General features: G+C 38.7%; 1 protein-coding gene across 1 annotated transcript in view; it reads right to left on the bottom strand.

Moving 5' to 3' along the window:
- Nucleotides 1–6,031: 6,031 nt before the first annotated feature.
- Nucleotides 6,032–14,791, bottom strand: part of LOC105923506 (E3 SUMO-protein ligase PIAS2) — a 170,308-nt gene continuing 161,548 nt past the window's right edge. Inside the window, exons 8-10 of the transcript XR_004929136.1 lie at nt 9,852–9,988; nt 9,655–9,692; nt 6,032–7,409 (exon numbers count right to left, since the gene is read on the bottom strand). The gene's annotated coding sequence lies outside the window, so the exon portion shown is untranslated. The remainder of the gene's footprint in view (nt 7,410–9,654; nt 9,693–9,851; nt 9,989–14,791) is intronic.

The following is a 14,791-nucleotide window of genomic DNA, read 5'->3' as shown; positions in this document are numbered from 1 at the left end:
TTATCCGGAGAAACGGCATCCATCCTACTTTGGATGGTTGCAAGTCTTCTTTCTAGGAATCTGTCCGGATTTATTAGTTCTCCAAATTGCTGACAACCCAGGGTCCAGATCAGGAAGAATAGCTGTAGTTTAACATACCTCGCTACAGCTTCTGTATTGTTACCCACCCATTACCCCATTGAGACGAGGAGGAGAAGTAGCCTTAATTAGTACTAGGCTAATTAATAACTACAATTCTTTTGAACATTTAACCCATAGTTCCCCTCATCCAAACTGCAAAGCAATAAAACATCTTCTGTTTGTTGTTTTGAATGGTCCACCAGCCCTTTACTCTCAGTTCTTAGATGAGTTCTCAGACTTCTTATCTGATTTAGTGTTATAGTGGGGGGGTTTAACATTCATGTTTACACTGAATGAGATAACCCTACTATAGCCATTCAAACTATTCTAGATTCAATTAGTTTTGCTCAAAATGTGCATAGACCAACACTCTTGCCTTCATACCTTGGACCTTTTGCGTGACATTGATTGTGAAGAATTAACAGTATTTCCTCACAACCATGTCCTATCTGACCATTTTTTAATAACCTTTAAGTTCAATTTAACTACATTCTCAAAATGTTTCATTATAATAGATCTTTATCAGACAAAGCTTTATGAAACATTAGAGGCTTTTAATTCCCTCAGTATCACAGAAATGCTCAGCAGATTGCAGCAATGTTGATTCTTCTCATTCACAAACTGATACTTTAGTTGACGTGTCACTTCCTTGTTGTGTTTTTCATTAGACAATTTAGCCCCTTGAAAAAAAGGTGATTATTCACAGGAAGCTTAACATTAATCCAGCTCGACAGTCCCCAAGGCCCTCCAGAGCCCCCCCTTTTTTTTACCTTCTCTTTCGTCTTTATCTTTGCACAATCTAATGTGAAAAAAAAAAAAACTGGACACATTGTTTATTACATGTTGTTTGTTGTGTGTACTCAAATCCGGAGTATCTTGAAAAGAATTTCACCATGGTAACATGCAGTGACAATAAATAATCTTTCAATCTTAAATCCTGGAGCTTGTAATGGAAAAGGAGCAATTGACTTGATTTGAGTAGCAAAAGATGCCGAGGTCTACTTACATGAAACAATGCATGGAGTTGACATATGGCAGAAATTCTTTGCAAAAATGTTAATGGCCTGGAAACATTTGCCTGGTTTTATTTAATCTGTTCTAGTCAGTATGTTGGAAAAGTTCACTCAAAGTCGCTTTAAAAACACTACAAACTGTTCTACAAGACAAAATTTAAAACTACAGATAAGAAATAAAAAATAATTGTTTAGAAAACAATATTTCTAAGTATTTTTCAGCCTGGTTTTGTTGTCATAGTGGAATGTGGTTCAGTGATTAAGTAATTTCATGTATTGTTGCTGGTTATACAATTGTCAGAAGAAGGAAAAACAATTCTGATATAACGTTGCTTGCTGTAGACACCAGTTTTAAGTAGTAGTAGTTCTTCCTCCTTAAGATTTTCTAAAAAAAAAACATTTTATTGACAGGTATAAAACACTTTCAAACTTTAAATAAATAAGTAGAATATAATTACAGTAAAATATTTGGAAGTCGAAAAACAGCGATTCCTGATACAATATCTGCTTCACTTTTATTATAATGCTTAGCAAAAATAAGTGGGGAAACAACCTAAAGCTAAATTGGATATGTTCATTAGTCCAGAAAAACACTAACCTGACTCTAGCCAGATTGATATCGCTCCGCCTAGCTTCACTCCCTTAGAGAGTGATTTCTCCAACCAATTTTATTGTCTAGCCAATCAGGACGCAGGGCTGGAGTTTCATAGATGTGACGTAGTGGAGAAGCTACCGTGACGTGAGACAGACAGCAATGGCGGCTCGCATCGAGGAAGCAAGCGTTAACATTGATGCTGCTATTTCTTCTGTGTTGTCCAATCTACCTAATATTGTTTCATTAAAAGAACATCAGAGAACAGCTCTGAAGGCTTTTGTTGGTGGAAACAATGTTTTTGCCCTTCTCCCGACTGGATTTGGAAAGTTTTGTTTTCCGGGGCGCGCATGTGGCGGAGCGGTTAGCGCAAACCATATTAGGAGGCCTTTAGTCCTCGACGTTGTCGGCCCGGGATCGACTCCGACACACGGCGCTTTGCCGCCTGTCTTCCCCACTCTTCCTGTCAGCTCACTGTCAATAAAATGCGTGCCACTAGAGCCGCAAACACATTTAAAAAAAAAAGTTTTGTTTTTTCCTGCGTTGCTCTCATCAGCGTCACGGGTTGGCTTCGGTATGGGTGGTTGAAATAGCACGTCGATAAAGATGACAGACAAGTGGCTTATCCAATCATATGCAAGGTTTTTTGATAAGGCCCAGCCTTCAAAAAAGGCAATTCCTATGGAGAGGTTGTTGAGAATTAAAAATATATCTTAGTTGGGGTTACTGAGGAAAGCAGAGGGGGGTCTGCCCTTCCTGCTCCAGCGTAAGATAAACATGGAGTTTTATTGTCCTGAGGGGGTGGTCAGAAGGAGAGGGGGGTCAGTCATCCTCCCACTGAGCCATGCAGGAGGAGTTTAAAGTTGATAAAAGGAATGTCTTGGTAAAACGTACTTTAGACAGACAGACTTCTCGACCGCGCGGTGAAAGATCTCGATTGGTAATGTAACTCTGTCTCCATATTTAATTTCTATGAATTAAATATGTATTTAAACCGTTCTACCTCTGATCAATGATTCCTTATTTTATTGTCAAATCTTAAACCGGGGTAAAAATGGGCCTTTAGTAGCAAAGCAGGATTAGGCCAATAATACATAAATCACAAGGTCCCAGATGGATGTGAGTGTAGCTAGGCGGAGCGAAATACATCTGGCTAGAGTCAGATTAGAAAAACACACCTTTCTAACAAAATTACCTAATGATTCTGTGTTGTTTTTTGTGCAAGCATATCTTAATTATAAAAATTACATTCTTCCATGCACCTCTTAAAGAGAATATTTCCAATTAACTAAACACATTTAGAAGCAGATAATACTTTGCCAATGCTAGCATATTTCAAACTACTACAATGTCTTACAAATGTCAAAGCAAATTCTACATTACATCATGTCAATGTATAACACATTTCCCCAAGAAAATAAAAGTATTTTTTTATTTCCATAATACAGATCTTTGTAGCCAAGTTCAGCCAGTTTAAGCCATTCCAATGCAGATGTCAGATAAACTGCATATTGGTTGTTATATCCCTAGCCATTCTACCCAGTGTTTAAGTAAAAATAAACAAATACACACACACACACACATATATATATATATATATATATATATATATATATATATATATATATATTTAGATATATATAGATATACATATAGATAGATATAGATATATATAGATATATAATTTTTTTTTAAATATGCAGTTTATCGGACATAAATATACTTGCAGGAAGGTATATATACATATAGTTTTTCTTCTTTAGGCTACTCTAGGGTCCACCCACCATTAGCTTTTCTGTGATGAGTATTTCATCCTTCTAATTTAAGGTTTGTCATTCTCAGGAACCTTTCATGATCAACGGTACCTATTTTCGGTACTTTTGTGTGTTTATGTGGTAATAAATGTTACTTTAATAATAAAATCTAAAAATATTTCAATTTAACATATTTATATCACAATATATATTGCTCAAAAAATAAAGGGAACACTTAAAAAACACACTGTAACTCCATGTCAATTACACTTCAGTGAAATCAAACTGTCCACTTAAGAAGCAACACTGATTGACAATCGATTCCACATGCTGTTGTGCAAATGGAATAGACAACAGGTGGAAATTATAGGTAATTAGCAAGACACCCCCAAAAAAGAAGTGTTTCTGCAGGTGGTGACCACAGACCATTTCTCAGTTCCTATGCTTTCTACCTCTGTGCTTTCCAGAGGTAGTCTGACTACCATTAGGTACAGAGATGAGATTCTCAGACTCATTGTGAGACCATATGCTGGTGCGGTTGGCCCTGGGTTCCTCAATATGCAAGACAATGCTAGACCTTGTGGCTGGAGTGTGTCAGAGGTTCCTGAAAGACGAAGGCGTTGATGCTATGGACTGGCCCACCCAATCCCTAGATCTGAATCCAGTTGAGCACATTTGGGGTGTAACTGGGATTTAACTGAGTTCTCCTTCCCCAAAAGAAGGTTTCATTATAATAGATCTTTATCAGATAATGCTGTATCAAACTTTAGTCTGTACCTGTTTTAATACCTTCAGTGTCACAGATATGCCCTGCAGATGACAGCAATGTTGTTTCTTCCCATTCACAAATAGATGCTTTTGTTAACGGTGTCACATCTTCATTGCTGTTTTGCATTAGACAATGTAGCTCCCTTGAAAAAGAAGGTGATTATTCACAGTAAGCTGGCTCCCTGGTTTAATTTAGATCTGCGTTCTATGAAGCACAATGTTAGGAAATTGGAGAGAAATTGGCACTCTACACACCATGAGGAATCTTACCTAATCTGGAAAAACAGTCTACTGTTGTATAAAAAGACCCTTCGCAGAGTTAGAGCTGCATATTTTTTATCATTAATTGAGGAGAATAAAAATAATCCTAGATTTCGCTACAGTACAGTTGCCAAATTTACCCAGAGTGACAGCTCCGTTGATCCATTCATTCCCTTAGCTCTCAGCAGTAATGACTTTATGGGATTCTTCATAAATAAAATTTATTCAATTAAAATAATAATAATTAGCATCCTCCCAAACATGATTACCTCGTCCTCAGTAAGTAAGGCAGTGTTAGAGAAATCTTTAGAACCTGATAGGTGTTTGAACTGTTTAAACGCAGTAGAGTTTCTGAGTCATCTAACAGTTTAGCTTAATCTAAACCTTCTATAGACCCAATCCCAACCAAGTTGTTTAAGGAGGTATTTCCTTAAATCAATATCCCTATTTCAAACATGAATAATCTATTGATGGCAAATGGATATGTACCACAGGCTTTTAAAGTAGCTTTTATTAAAGCTTAAGAAACCATCTCTTGATCAAGATGAGTTAGTAAATTACAGACCTATATCTAATCTTCTTTTCCTATCTAAAATTCTTGAGAAAGTAGTCGCTAATCAACTATGTGAACATTTACAAAGTAAATATTTGAAGAGTTTCAGTCAGGCTTCAGAGCTCATCATAGTACTGAAACAGCTCTGACTCTGCTCTGTCTTCTCTAACCTCCAATCAGTCAAGGCAGATGACCACTTACACTGAGCCTGGTTCTGCTGGATGTTTTTTCTTCCCGTTAAAGGGGAGTTTTTTTTCCCCACTGTCGCTTAATGCTTGCTCAGTATGGGGGAATGCTGCAAAGCCATCGACAATGCAGACGACTGTCCCTGTGGCTCTACGCTCCTTCAGGAAGAGGAAATGCCGCTTGTCAAGACTTAATGCAAACGGCTGGGTTTCTTTAGATATGACATTTTTTGGGCCAACCTGTATAATCTGAACCAATCTGTATAATCTGATTGAATTTGGCTTTGGAAAGTGCCTTGAGATGACATGTTTCATGAATTGGCGATATATAAATAAAATTTAATTGAATTGGGACATCATTCCTCGTGCCATCCCCAAATGCCACGTTGCGCTACAGACTGTCCAGGAGTCATCGGATGTGTTAGTACAGGTCTGGCAAAAGATCCCACAGGAGACCATCTGCCACTTTATCAGGAGCATGCCCAGGCGTTGTAGGGAGGTCATACAGTAACGTCGAGGCCACACACGCCACCAAGCCTCATTCTGACTTGTGTTAAGGACATTATATCAAAGTTGGATCCGCCTGTAGTGTGTTTTTCCACTTTAATTTTGAGTGTGGCTCCAAATCCAGATCTCCATGGGTTAGTTAAATTTGATTAAATTTCCATTGTTTCTTTGTGATTTTTTTGTCAGCACTTTCAACTGTGTAAAGAACAAAGTATTTAATAAGAATATTTCATTCATTCAGATCTAGGATGTGTTATTTTAGTGTTCCCTTAATTTTTTTGAGCATTATAAACTTGTTTGGATCTACAAATACATTGCCTGAATCCACACCACATAAAACAAATTTTTACCAAAACGACACTTATCGAAGGCACACAGAGTGAATGAGGTGAATAAGGGATTGAAGCTGTGTGTGAATCAAATTCAGGGAATTATTTCAGTGCAACAGTTTCAGAGAAAAAAAGAGACTATATAAAAAACATATATCATCCCGCTTTGTAAACTAGGGTGGGACACATTTGCAATGTGGAAATGGAGAGGCTCTTCTCTCTGCTCTCTTTGCTCTGACTACAGGCAGGGGTTTCAGAATGAGAAGGCTGCAGCTGCCTTTGAGAAAGTGTTCAGAGAAGAGTGAAGAGGCTTACAGCAGCACTCACTGCTGTCTTGGCATTGGTGTTTTCACGGGATGTCACCAATAACAGAAGAAAGTTGCAAGATTTTTCACTTGTTGCTGGATTGGTCTAAAAGGTTTCTAAATATAGCGACAAAGTTGTTAATTGGCAGTAGTGACCAGGTGCTTCCTTTGATTAGAAGTATTCTTGCTGCTGCGGTTGCACTTTGCGTCACAAATACTGCATCACATCTTGAAATACTTTCAAACACTTTCTATCATGCTTGCTTCGTTAATTGGACTAGTAGCTACTGACGTCATTCACTCTTGTGCATGCAATGCTGTCTTCATGTCCGGCATGGAAAATCTCCCACTCTTTGACTCCCTTAGTGTCACAATGATGTGCTGTGGTACAGAAACAGGTATGCTTGAATCGGTACTCGGTATAGTACCAATGGGATTTTGTCAGTACAGCACTTTGAATCGTCTTGTTAATGAAAAGTGCCATACAAATAAACTTACCTTACCTTATAAAAGTATCTTCCCTACACAGATGCCTTCCTACCAAGTATTGCTCAGAAGGGAAAATGTGCATTTTCCTTAAATAGTACAAGTAGTTAAAGCATTTCAAATGACTTATAAAAACATGTTTTGGCTTTATAAAAATGTAAAAAGTTTTAGCTTTTTTTCAAGCCAAAAAGAAATAGCACAAAAACATGCCAATATTAATGTTTAGCAATCTGAACACTATTTACCATGGCATCTAAATTTAGACTACTGCAGAAAGCCTTTGAAATAGACATCAAAAGGAATGTGGCTTAGTCCAGTGAAATAATATCTGATAGGGTACCCCCAGTCACTTCTCCAGTGCAACCTACTCCTCCTCCTGTGGCAACTCTTGTTTCATCGATGGAAGCAGCAGTATGGCCATTGGTATTATAGTTGCTGCTGGAGGTGGAAGAGACCAAAGCAGAGCTAGTGCTGGGTGCAACAGTGTTTTGCATGTTGCCTGACAGGTTTTCCAAATACATTCGAGGCCTGTAATGCTGAGCAAAAGAAAACAAAAAGAAAAAACAAATGGGCTCCTTTAACATCATTGCCTAATAACATAGATGTGCATAATTTTACATCTTAAAACCTTCATGTGACTGAGTTATATAACAATCATCAGGCAGCTCATACAGGCAAGACGGAGACGCTGCGCTGATATTGGTTGGTAAATCAAACAGCAAGAGTGAACTGAAAACAAACAAGGGAGCTCTACTAATATTACTTCTTTTAGATAGCACATTTAAATTTGCGATTTTTTGTAAACGTTATAAAAAATGCAACTTAGTGGATCTTCTTCTATAATCTGTTTGTCAATATCATATTTGTCATATGTTTCAGATGATTTCACACCTTTTAAATCCTCCAGATAAGAATCTTAAGTTCGGATGAGAAATTAGGAACTGTACTGCCATTCATACTGATCGATGCTAACTGGGGTGAGAGTAGAACTTAAATGCAAAAATATGAAAAAGGGGTAGGAGACAAGACAGAGTAGCAGAAGTATTAAAAACTCAAATAGCCAAAATATGCACATAGTTCTGGCTTCCATGTCACTATCAGGCATTCTCACTCTCAAGACCCTCAGATGGCTAAGGCAAAAAGATTCTAGGATTTTTTCCCCCCCGCTAATGTAAGGCATCTTCTAATGACCAATTTCTGCAATGTATGGGCAGAGTAACAGTAATTAAAAAAAAAAAATCCCGAGTGGGTGGGAACAAAAACATCAAGCGTAAATCCAGGGACCATTTTCTCTGTGCTGAACCAGTGGGCTGACCATGAAGAAACTCTCCTCATTCAACCAAAATCATGGCCCTTTCTGATACTGTGAACCACAACACTGGATCTATAAGACACAGATTTTAAGACCATGAAATTTGCTCACACACTCCTTCTTCTACATACCACTAATCTGTCCATGTGGACTGTGAAGGGATACCCAAACAATGTGATTTTCTGATGAGAAAAAAAATATCTGAATTGTCCAAATGGCTTCCAATAGAGAGATCCCAATAGAGCTGCAACATGATATGGGAGAATGTCCTTAAATGTAACAAGCTTGAGGTTGTGAAAACTGCAGCTTATTATATGGAGATGTTGCTGTAACCATTTCCCTGTCAGAGTGGTGATGACTAGGTATTTCAACAGGGCAATGCCTGTCAGACAAAATACTTCCTGGAGAATAATATCCTTCTTTTGGACTATCGTGGACTATCTCCTGATGTAAATCCCATTTAACACATTAGGAGATGGATGATAAGGGAGGAAGATGTAAGATCTACACTGTGGATGCCTTTAACAAAGGGAACCCAATGGCGAGAAATAAAAAAAAAAGTGGGCAAATGTGAATGGTGGCTTAGTGGTTAGAGAGCTGGGCATTTGCATCTTGGAAAGGCCCCAAAGGTGGCCAATTCTAAACTCGGTCTGGGTCCCTGAGCAAGAACCCTTGACCTTGACCACAGATTGCTCCCTGTGCACCACTCATAGGTTAGGTTAAACGCAGAGAAAAATTTCCCCTCTGTGGGACTATAAAGGGGAAAATTTATTTTAACAGGTGTTCTGCTGGAGGTTTTTCCTGCCCGTTAAAGTGGAGTTTTTCTTTCCACTGTCGCTTCATGCTTGCTCAGTATGAGGGATTGCTGCAAAGCCATCGACAATGCAGACGACTGTCCCTGTGGCTCTACGCTCCTTCAGGAGGAGTGAATGCTGCTTGTCAAGACTTGTCAATCTACTGGGTTTCCTCAGACAGGAATTTTTTTTTACCAATCTGTATAATCTGATTGAATTTGACTATGGAAAGTGCCTTGAGATGACATGTTTCATGATTGGCGCTATATAAATAAAATTGAATTGAACTGAATCACGCCTATCCACCAATTTATTTTAACAGGTGTACTGATCCTCTAGTACGGAGTCAGTTACTTTTGAGTGTTTTAGGGTATAGGTTTACTTTTTTGATCTGCTGATACACATAATTTTTCAGTTTAAAAGTTTTGCTTGATTTGTTGTATTTGTTTTGTCTCTTGGTCCTGTTTATTTTTGCAATTTGAAAATCCACTTACAACCTGGTTATGATCCAGTTATGAAAAAAACTAACACGTTGGACTATTTTCCTACTTTATATCAACATCAGTAGACTTGTGAGCCTTTTTCCTGCTGTGCTGACTTTGTGACAGCTTGGAAATAGACTAGTCAAATGTTTATTTAATAGGGAATTTTTTAATAAAAAAACATTGAACTTACTTGAGGTTCTGTTGAAATCAATGAAAAGAAATCCAGACCTATAACAGAGAAACAGAGAAAGTTATTACTACAAGTACTTGGGGATTGTGCAAATATCTATCCATCTGTCGCTCGGAAAGCAGGATACATCTTATAAGTTAAGAAATTCCTTAATTTCCCACAATGGAGAAATTCAGGCATCTTTCTAACTTTCTTACTTTGCATTTCTTCAGGAATGGAAGCCAAGGCAGATGGGTGGAAAGGAACTGCATACTCAGTAAGCGCTGAGTTAAGGTATGACTGCTCCAGGCCTGGAACATGCGGCATACGCATAGCTGGTTGGTATGTCAACACACTGAAAGAAAACGTCAAACTGATCAAATTCAGGATCAGGGTCAACACATCACATGCTTTTTGTTAAAATGTTATCAGAGCTATGGATTCAAGATTTCTTCTTTCAATAGGACAGCCTAGAAACAGTTCTAGAATAGCAAAATTGAGAAGCATGTTTGTTTGTTTGTTTTATTAGGATCCCCATTAGCTTCAGCATCAGCTAAAAGCTATTCTTCCTGGGGTCCTTCAGTCTTCCACGTGACAATACAATGTATTACATCACATTACATACTATACATACAAGACATTTACACAAAATTTAATACATATTTACATTTAACGCCTTTTATCATTAAAAAGTAACATAAATAAACTAGAATCGTTCAACTTCTGAAGAAGTTGAAGAAGGCGCCGGCCTGGTGATGGGCATGACCGTCAAAGGCAAAGCTTCCGAGTTCCTTGGTCGTAGGCTCTCATCGCTTGGGGATTTTAAAATCAAACCTTCTGAGTGAAAAGGATTTGTCTTCATCAAAACCTGCCGACCAGGAAAACTTTGCGTCTGCATAGCTGCAAACTGCTTATTTCCATCTGAGATGCAGCTAATGAGCTAATTGGCGACAGCCGACAGTCAACGTTTCCCATTCATTTGCTACAGTAGTCCTAAACCACTACTGACATAATACACTTTTTGGCCACAAGCGTCATTTTGGGGGCGTTGTTTCCACTTCCTTTCGTAGAGCCATTTTTAATAGAAAGAAGAAAAGGCAAAAACGGTCCAAATAAAAGGTTGTAACGTTTACATTTGTAACCTCTGCCTTACATAAACACTAGAATTAAATCTTAATAAATAAAAGTATAGACAATTATTTCAGTAACTCAATTCAGTAAGTGAAATGCACTATATACAAGAGTTGGACAATGAAACTGAAACACCTCTCATTTTAGTGTGGGAGGTTTCATGGCTAAATTGGACCAGCCTGGTGGCCAATCATCATTAATTGCACATTGAACCAATAAGAGCAGAGTGTGAAGGTTCAATTAGCAGGGTAAGAGCACAGTTTTGCTCAAAATATTGCAATGCACACAACATTATGGGTGACATGGGTGAGTTCAAAGGAGGACAAATTGTTGGTGCACATCTTGCCGGAAGTGTCAAAACTTTCTTCAATTGAATAAAAACAAAACTGAAGTAATAATATTTGGACCAATAGAGGAGAGATCAAAAGTTAGCACACAGCTTCAGTCGCTTCAGCTAGAAACCACTGATCAAGCCCGAAATCTGGGTGTAGTGATGGACTCAGACCTGAACCTCCAAAAGCATTTACAGACAGTGACAAGGTCGGCTTTCTATCACCTGAGGAACATTTCCAGGATTAAAGGACTGATGTCTCAGCAGGATCTGGAAAAACTAATCCATGCGTTTATATTTAGTAGAATTGATTACTGCAACGGTGTTTTCACAGGTCTGCCTAAAAAGTGGACCAGACAGCTGCAGCTGATCCAGAATGCTGCTGCACGCGTCCTCACTAAGACCAAGAAAGTAGAGACCATCACCCCAGTTCTAAAGTCCTAACACTGGCTCCCTGTATCTCAGAGAATAGACTTTAAAATCCTTCTGTTAGTCTATAAATCCCTAAATGGCTTAGTACCTACATACATTACAGACTTGTTATCAGTGTATCAACCCTCCAGACCACTCAGGTCTTCTGGCTTCCAGAAAACTGTAAAAGTGCGGAAAGCCTGAGTTCTTTTAAATCAAGATTAAAAACACATTTGTTTAAAATTGCCTTTGACTGTTCTAGTTAAACTGTTTTACTGTTTTTAATGTTCATTTTTGTTTCTACATTCTATCTCTACTTGCTTTTATTCTATTTTCTATCTACATTTTATTCCTACTTGTGTTTATTTTGCTATATTTTAATCATGTAAAGCACTTTGTATTGTCTCTGTACTGAATTGTGCTATACAAATACATTTTCCTTGCCTTGCCTTGCATCTGTGACCAAGACAGCAAGTGTTTGTGATGTATCAAGAGCCACGGTGTCCAGGGTAATGTGGACGAACCACATCCAACAGGATTAACTGTTGACGCACGAGGAAGCTGTCTGAAAGGGATGTTCGGGTGCTAACCCGGATTGTATCCAAAAAACAAAAAACCACATAACTCTACTTATAACTAACTTTCAGAAATATAAACTAAAGGTCACCAATCAGTTCTAAAACATCTTTAGATGAACTCTTGTTGAGCCCTGGAGTATGGAGGACCAAGTCTTCCATATTTAAAAATAAATACAGAAATAAATAAATGCTCAATAAATAAATATGCATACAATTATGTGCCACCAAAAATACAATGCACAAATAAATGTAGATAGAAAATGAATTATACAGTGAGACAAAATGTATATATTTCCTTTAATTAGCCACTTTATTTATTAATTACTTATTTTTTTAAGTATTTATTTATGTGCATGTTATAATATTTTTGTCTGTTTTATTCTTTCTTTGTATTTTTTTGCCCTATTTATTTCTCCGATGCTATTTATTTCCACCTGTCCTTTTTACATTTCTGTTTGTCCTTTTTACATTTCTGTTTGTCCTTTTTTACATTTCTGTCTGTCCTTTTTACATTTCTGTTTCTCGTTTTTACATTTCTGTCTGTCCTTTTTACATTTCTGTTTCTCGTTTTTACATTTCTATCTGTCCTTTTCACATTTCTGTTAGCAGTTTTTACATTTCTGTCTCTCCTTTTTACATTTCTGCCTGTCCTTTTAACATTTCTGTATGCATTTCTGCGTCATTATGCAAATGAGGAGGGCTGTGTCTTAAGGGCTCAACTTCTTCCCATTGGTTGGTTAGCATTTTACTGCGTCGGTCAAATCTACATGGCTTTTCCCCGACATGAAGCATTGTTTAATAATGTCAAACTCAGCAGGCAGACGTTCAGTGTCCGACCTCTTACGGGAAGCTGCTAATAGACTGGAAGAATTAGAACCCTGTACATTTGGGATCTGAAATGTTTTTCGATGGTTTCAGATTCGGCTCTCCAGATCAATAACTCATCGGCGGATGATTTATTCTACAAAACAGACACCTCTCCGCAACCACCGCAAGGCAGACACTGAGCTACAACCGTAGTTTCCGTGGGCCAGAATCTGTGGGACGTCTCCTTAAGAACTTTCGTATGAACTGTCAGACGGCAACTCTCTTGCACTGATAAAAAATCTAAACTGTTGCGCTCCGGGCCGAGAGGTCACGTTATTTGATTTTTGCTGCTCAGCCAATCAGATCGCTGTATTGTCAGCTGAGTGCGTTCAATGTGTTAGGTGTTGTAAACATTTGTTTCCAGACGAAGAAAGCCCAATAATAGCATTTTCTGGCGCCAGTTGGCAAAGATCTTGATGGCAAGGAAAAAGAAATAGCCCAGACCATCCATCATCCATTTTCTAACACGTTTATCCCTGCTGGGTTCGGACCGGTGCCGATCTCCAGCTGTCAATGGGCGAGAGGCGGGGTAGACCCTGGACAGGTCGGCAGTCCATCACAGGGCAGAAATAGTCCAGACTTTTGCTCATTTTACTGTGATATCACCAAGACCTGCTGCGCTAGGATAGCACAGCCAAACGACTTATCCACGCCAGAATTTGTATCCCCTGCATCGGGAGAGTGTTTGAAATCAATAAAACTTTTAACCTCCAGCTTTGTGAAGTCTAAATATTTTTAAACATCACATTCTAATAAAATGAAATTGATTTTTTTAAACTCCTAATACATTGTTCTGTTTTTAAAATCGACATATCTCGTTGTTGATAAACAAAGAGCAAAAGGCTGGGGTGTTAAATGTGCACGGCCGCCAGCTTACCTCAAGTTCTTTCTGTAAAACTGACAGACCGTAGTAGTCATGTTTCCTCAGCCATGTCTTTCTCCAAATACGTCGTCGCCTTTTCTTTTTAGGGCTTTCTGCACATAAAATTGCACATATTGCCAAAGCAGCGCGTTTCTCTCCGGTAATGTTTACAGTAGCCATCGACACTTCCGTCTTCTTCTTCTTCTTCTTCATCTTCTTCTTCTGCAGTATGAGCACTCCGGTCGCATCCGAGCGATGCGCCGTACACAGATCGTGAGCGGTGAACTTTTAAACCCGCGGTTCCGTCGCACAGTTTGAGATGTATATAAGTACCACGACTGAAAAACTCGTACAGTGTATGCCCGGCTTAACACTTACCATAACAGCTCCGCATCACCGTTTATGACAACGAACTTCCACTTCTTCTTCTTCTGTTTTAAAAGTGGTGCGCTCTTCTTCTTCTTCATGTTTTAATGGGTGCTGACCACATCCAAAAGGATCATTACCGCCCGTCAAGTGGTGCGCTCTGTTCCTCATCTTTATATTATCAGCAGCGCAACCAGCTACCGTAACACCTGTTAAATGTATCACTGTTATAGCTCCGAAGGTCCAGAAACTCATGTGTGCTATAGCGCAGCAACGCGGTGCAGTTTTGAAAGATAGCCAGTGTGGTGTTAGCTTTAGCCTAGCACGCATCCCCCTCCGCCGGCTGAGTTTCACTTCCGCCCAGCTGGGAGAAGTCGGCAGGATCCAGTGTTCTGGAGGATGACGGGAATATCGGCGATAAATGTATCACTGTTGTAGCTCCGAAGGTCCAGAAACTCATGTGCTATTGCGCAGCAACGCGGTGCAGTTTTGGAAAAAAAAGTCCGGTGAAAAATAGATTAAAAAAAAACTTCTGGAAAACTTTGTTGTTTTTTGATGTGAGACGCTGCAGAGCTGAAAAGTCCATTTTGCGCCTGCTAATGAGCAGTAGTT

This window comes from Fundulus heteroclitus, unplaced genomic scaffold (assembly GCF_011125445.2).
Source record: "Fundulus heteroclitus isolate FHET01 unplaced genomic scaffold, MU-UCD_Fhet_4.1 scaffold_40, whole genome shotgun sequence".
NCBI classification, from domain to species: Eukaryota; Metazoa; Chordata; class Actinopteri; order Cyprinodontiformes; family Fundulidae; genus Fundulus; species Fundulus heteroclitus.
This window is presented reverse-complemented; position numbering and strand designations above follow the sequence as displayed.